Here is a 6,533-nt window from a genome sequence, read left to right on the forward strand (position 1 = left end):
GTATGTGTGTGTGTGTGTGTGTGTGTGTGTGTGTGTGTGTGTGTGTGTGGGGGGGGGTCAGCCATTGTAATGCAAATGCTAATGCCTTGTCTGCGGCAGGAAATTTAATTAGCAGTTGTGTAGCTACGATACAAACAGGTGGAATGCTAAGAATGCTTCTGATGACACACAGACAGACAGAAAAGACAGGCTGAAAAACATTTCATTTCACAACGTGTTGCAACTTGTTGCCATATGCGAGGGCCAATCAGTAGCAACTTTTTTTGCTGTAAGACAAGATTTGTTTCTTTGTATCCTAGCAGCGCAAGCCTACAATGATTTCCAAAATCTTTTTAGCTGGAAGACGTGATGCGAGAGTCACGAGGACACTTAAACTACTTTCCTTTCAACGGATTCTTAGAAAATTGTAACAGCACATCTGTTGAATGAAAGCCCTTCACAAATAAATGAATTATAGAGATTATGAAACTGTAACATTGTGAACAGATGACACTATTAATTTCCACTTAACAAGGCCCACAAGGCATTCTCCTTCACTTCCTCTGCTTTGCTCTGTGACTTCCTGACATGCCTTTGACTGGAGTTATGGGATAACCCATTAAATGTGTGTTAATATCAGACAATGAAATGTGCAAAAGCCAGGCAGTTCAGCTCGCACAACAGGCGGTAAATGCAACTCAATATGATCAAGTGTAAACAGCAACGGCAGTGACTGGGTCCATGTCTATATCTGTAGCAGGCTATTGGATTGAGAACTTCTCCCCGGGGCAGCAGTAGGCCTCATCAAGATGATCTAAATACAGCAATAACAAACACACATACACAAGCACATCCACACAGCACACTCATGTATGTGCCTCACACTCACACACACACACACACAGAGAGAACATGTGACCAAAAGCTGTGTCAGGACATCCACTACCCAAGTGACCACTGCAGCTGTCCTATTGATAGCTGAACTGCACTGCACACATGGGTCCATTAAACACTCAAAATGGCACACGGGTAAAGGCGGACACTGCTACGGACAATCATACAAGCAACTCCACAGATGACTCAAAACAAAAGGCGAGAGGAGAGAATGTTATGCCTAATTTTCTTTAAATCACAGGCTAGTGTGGCAGCCAGTGCTAAAAATGGTCCACGGCACAACCTCGATCACAGGCTGCAGGCTACACCAATAAAAGGCAAGGGGAAATGAGGATACAGACAGATTACAAGTAGAAAAACAAAAGAAATCATTGTGCCGCCCCTTTCAAATTGACATTAATAATTTCCTGTATAAGCCTTCTAATTAACTGCCCAACCACCAGCTGCTTTCCACCTTGTTTAAGTCTCCTTTCTGAGCACCATTTCTTTGTGACCTGCCTCTGCAAGCCAACGCTATTCACTTACAACAAAGAGAGAGATGAAAATAACCTGATTAAAAACACAGACTTTTAAAAGAATAACATTTCGCCCCCTGGCCCACTCCATCCTCTTTCTTTCCATGACTTGGGTGTTTTTGTATATCAAGTTGCCATGTAAACATAACAGTGTCACGCTCAAATTGGGGGTTGGGGTTGGTGGGGGTTACACACAGTCTCATTGCTGTCATCTCTGTATGTTCTATATAGCTGAGGTGAGTTGTCTGACCAATCAAAGTCAATTTCTTTCTCTGACACTTACTTCAAAAAAAGTTGAGTCTTCAGTTAATTCAATTCTTTCCTCAAATATTCTGGCCAAAATGGAGTAAAATCATGGGGGGGGGGGGGGGAAGCTTCATAAACACTACATTTGAACCTCTTATATGGCCGAAATATTAATTATCATACTCAGTCCTGTGTTTTGACCTCTTTGAACATAACAGGAAATAGATATTGGGCTGCGTCAATAATCCGTTATCGCTCTTCTTTTACCGGATATACTTTATGTAGATACTGTACACATCTGAAAGTTTATAGCTCAAATCTTTAATAGCAAGCACAAGCAAAGAGTGTATTAATTAGAGAAATTGTCATGCTGCAAAGATTCTTCCTGATGTTTCAGTAGCAAACAACATTACAAATGACCGAGCACCTGACGGCTGTCTCGGAGAAGATAGTCCATAAGAATTGATGTATCTCAGGGGAAAGAAAAGGAGAAAAAAGGGTATGCAAAGAACAGGGACCCAGTCCCAGCAACACCGTAAAGCTAATGAAAAGGGGGATTTAAAAGCATTGGGGGTCCTTTCCCTGGGTTTTTCATTATTGCTATAGCACAGATTGATATGAGCCTTCAGCTCTGAAGAGGTCAAACAGCAACCCGAATGAGACCACTTAAACAATGAAGCACAACACCTCGACTATTGGCTATTAACGAGTCTGTCGGGCCTGTCCAACTGGCATAGCATCATTAAAACTGGAAAGATTAGTAGATGCAGCTTTAATTTCACTTGTGATGAACTCAGTGAGATTCGATCAGCTTAATATAAAGTGCACAAGTGTGTACTAAATGGTGCTTAGTTTTAAGAGTGCATATAAAACCGTAATGTTACTTTACTAACTCGCTCACCCAAGATTGTAAAAACAAGACAGACCAGTTTTAAAGAGCCATCATAGCACCACCTAGCTGTGTCATATCCAGTTATTCAAGCTTCTGAAATAATAAAAACAACACAACTTTGTGAAGTACTTTGGTGTTTGGTACGTTGAATGATCTGATTAACAGAGATTCGTTGATTTGTTTTTAGAGTTTATTGGTGTTCACGTTAACTCTCTCCTGAGATAGAGACCATTGGAAGCACCAGGTTTGGTCAAGTTAACGTTTTTAGCGTCGTAACGTCGCCGCTATAAGTTAATATACGTTCTCGACTGCGTTATAGTTTAATTCCTTTAACGATCTAAGTTAATGTATGCGTAAAAATCACATCAGAGGAGCTGGAAAACTGCAAATGAAATGGAAGTGATCCTCCTGCTGAGTGAACGCTCGCTCGGAGCGGACGTTAGTTGCAGATCGAGCACCAGGACTAACGTAGCTAACGCTAGCTTAGCTACATGTCCACCTGCTTGAATACGTGTCTAGAGAAACATAAACAAGAATCTAGTGAGTCTGTGTGGTGACGATGAAAACAGAGCGGCCGTTACCAACGAGACTAACGGCTCAACTCACAACTGAAGTCGCACTCATCGCTGTCGGTAGTTAGCATTAGCTTCACTGGTAGCATTACCATCCATCCTGCTGGGACTGAGCTCGACACACACACACACACACACACACACTACACAACGGAACAACAAGTGTAAAGTGATATTTAATCTATTTTGAGTTGGAGTAACGTCGTCGCTTTGTTTGACGGGTGGGTTTAAGTGTAGCAAAATTAGGAAGCAGAAGTGAAACAGATTTTTATCGAGGTGCAGAAAGCTGTTGCAGCAATAGGTGAACGTCAGTTAACGTTAAACCGTCCTCAACTTGGGGCGGATGCTTCACAGAAGGGAAAGTTGTGTTGTGGAGTATCACCGGGACACTAGACCCCAGAGCAGTTGTCTCCAAATTAAGAATAATTCCGCATTTAAATCGTTCAAAGATAATAGTCACCTTTGTGTTGATAAAAGTTGCCTCCGCTCTCTTTCCCCTCTCTCCCTCTCGCTCCGTGACTTCCAGATGCTGCTGCTGTTGCTGAGTGTTGGTGCCCGTTGGTAAGTAACTGTCTCCACGGCTACAGTCACTATGGCGCAACGGGGTCTCGAGGCAACTGTTGCTACCCTCGACTGAATACGTCATGGCCCACACTATGCCAGGGGAGGGGCCAAAGGGACAAGAGCCCCGCCCAGTTCAATGAAGCTGTAAATCTATATCAAACCACTAGGGGGTGGTCTTAGCTAAGGAACGGATGGAAGTGCATTATTTTAATTCATACATTTAGTTTATGATTTCAAGATATGTAGCACATGTCTCACCACTATCAGACTGACCCCTGTTAGGTAAATATGGTATTTCTTTAGTTAAAAATACATGTTTTATTCTTAATTCAACTGATAATGTACTCACTTTATTGGTGATATTCAGCTATATTCTAACACTTTAATTAAGCTCCAATAAAGAAGAGTAGCAACGACCTGAAATATATTCAAAATCTGTAATAAAATTGCTCTTTCATTTTAAAAATGGATACATTGGACATGTACCCCTCCCCCCTCTGTCCCTCTGCATGGACACAGAGCCCTCAACTTCAAAGGGCTCTTCAACCACTGACGCAATGACTTCTTTGATTTCTCCGGTGCATTCAACACCATCCAACAACTGCTACTGAGTGAGAAGCTGCAGGTGGTGGGGGTAGACACGTCCACCGTCTCCTGGATCACTGACTACCTCACAGGCAGACCACAGTTTGTCCGACTAGGCCGTGTGCTGTCTGGAGGTACTGGAGCTCCACAGGGAACTGTTCTGTCTCCCTTCCTGTTCACCTTGTACACCACTGACTTCCAGTACAACTCAGGGTCATGCCATCTGCAGAAGTTCTCTGATGACTTTGTAGTGGTCGGGTGTATAGGGGATGGACGGGAGGAGGAGTACAGGACAGTAGTGGATGACTTTGTGGAGTGGGCCGGGAGAAATCACCTGCTTCTGAACGTGGCCAAGACCAGAGATATGGTGGTCAACTTCAGGAGGAAGACGACGGCTCCACAACCGCTGAGAGTTCTGGGAGAGGACGTGGACATGGTGGAGGAGTACAAGTTCCTGTGTGTCTCCATCGACAGCAGACTGAACTGGAAGACCAACATCAACGCTGTGTCAACAAGGGGATGAGTCGACTCTTTTTCTTGAGGAAACTTCGATCCTTCAACGTGTGCAGCAAGATGTTGGAGATGTTCTACCAGTCTGTTGTGGCCAGTGCACTGTACTTCTCCGTAGTCTGCTGGGGGAGCAGCATTGGAGCCGGAGACACCAACAGACTTACAAACTGGTTAAGAAGGCCGGCTCCATCATTGGCTGCAAACTGGACACTCTGGAAAAGGTGGTGGAGAGGACACTGAAGAAACTATTATCTTTATTGGATAACCCGGACCACCCTCTCCACCATCTACTGCAGGGACAGCGGAGCACTTTCTCCAATAGACTGATTCAGCTCCGCTGTCACAAGGACCGATACAGGAGAACATTCCTGCCCACTGCAATAAGACTTTACAATAAATCACTTCTCGCCAAATCAATCACACTATAACACGTTACACTGTTTGTTTGTTTAAATCTTTGCACTGTTGTTTAGTTAGTTCATTTAATATTATTTTAATTCATTGTACATACTGTGCATAACTCTGTTATTTGTTGAAGCTCTGTTATTTTTATTGCTTTACCATAAATGCTGCTGTAGCGAAAAAATGTCCCCTTGCGGCATTAATAAATTAACTATCTATCTATCAAACATCTATCTATTTGTTGACGTTTGCAGTAGTGTACTTACTTTTTCTCTTACTATGTTCATTGTTATGCACCAAAACACCAAGGTATATTACTTGTGAAAACCTACAATGCAAGTGGTACTGATTATTGAGGGATTTTACTAGAATGTAAATCTTTACCTTGTTTTTCTTCCACATATTTATTTCAACTAATAAATGTAATCATTGTGTTCGTATACATCTATATGTGTTACTGTATATTATTTTTTATTTTTTTTATTGAAGAAAAGGTCAAACATAAATATTATTTTCTGATTATCTTCTTGCAAAGAGGTGCAACCAGCCACTGCATTTCAGATCTTCAGCACATGGTGGCAGCATATATTGTGACACAAGATAGTCACAGTGTGTCAGATGAATAGATTGCTTTATCAGGTCTTCTTGTTAGACGGGAGAGAAATGCTTTACTGAGCAGTTCATGCAACGCAAAACAATAGAGAGTTTGGTTCCCTGTGAACTTGTTATTGATTTGCCAGTGCGTAAATCATCTTATCAATAGTCAGATTACATAAAGTACTATGACATCCTCAAGAGCCTATATCGCTTGAGCTGCATCTTACACAGTACATTGGGGCAGACATTGCACAGCATAAAAACAAAATAAAGCTATCAAATCATATTTATGTCTGCCCACTTATTGTTTTTCATGGATTTTTGTGCTAGAGAGTGAGGTTCATAAAAGATTCACATAATACCCAAATAAGAAATGGCCTAACGAGGAAACTGAAGTATTGTCTTCCATATTTTGTTCAAGTCAGGGGAAAGTTACATGAATGATGCTATTGAGATGAATATGGAAATGGTAGGATCCAGCATTTTGGCCGTCCATTTCTAAATCTGCTTCTTAGTCCCCGTACTTGTGCAACACAAAATCAACTATATGAATTTACAGGAAGTGGACATGAAACAAACACATACAGTTTAATGGCCTTTCAATTCTGACTATGATTCCAGTTATTCCAGATATATACCACAAGTGACATTGAATACACTGAAGTTTGGGTTTTGGTGTGAGAGCTTGCTGGTGTGTGATGTGAAATTTGCAAATATCAAAAGCAGATTTACAATGTATAAAAATATCACAGACTATTCTTTTCCTACTTCAAACTG

General features: G+C 41.7%; 1 protein-coding gene across 3 annotated transcripts in view; it reads right to left on the bottom strand.

Annotated features, from left to right (window-relative positions):
* rfx2 (regulatory factor X, 2 (influences HLA class II expression)) overlaps nucleotides 1-3,710 on the bottom strand; it is a 27,520-nt gene extending 23,810 nt beyond the window's left edge. For all 3 annotated transcript variants that reach the window (XM_031859806.1, XM_031859807.1, XM_031859805.1), the window contains exon 1: nucleotides 3,559-3,710. The gene's annotated coding sequence lies outside the window, so the exon portion shown is untranslated. The remainder of the gene's footprint in view (nucleotides 1-3,558) is intronic.
* Between the last annotated feature and the right edge of the window lie 2,823 nt (nucleotides 3,711-6,533).

The sequence above is a fragment of the Anarrhichthys ocellatus genome, unplaced genomic scaffold (genome assembly GCF_004355925.1).
Source record: "Anarrhichthys ocellatus isolate YVR2014 unplaced genomic scaffold, GSC_Weel_1.0 scaffold22, whole genome shotgun sequence".
NCBI lineage: Eukaryota > Metazoa > Chordata > Actinopteri > Perciformes > Anarhichadidae > Anarrhichthys > Anarrhichthys ocellatus.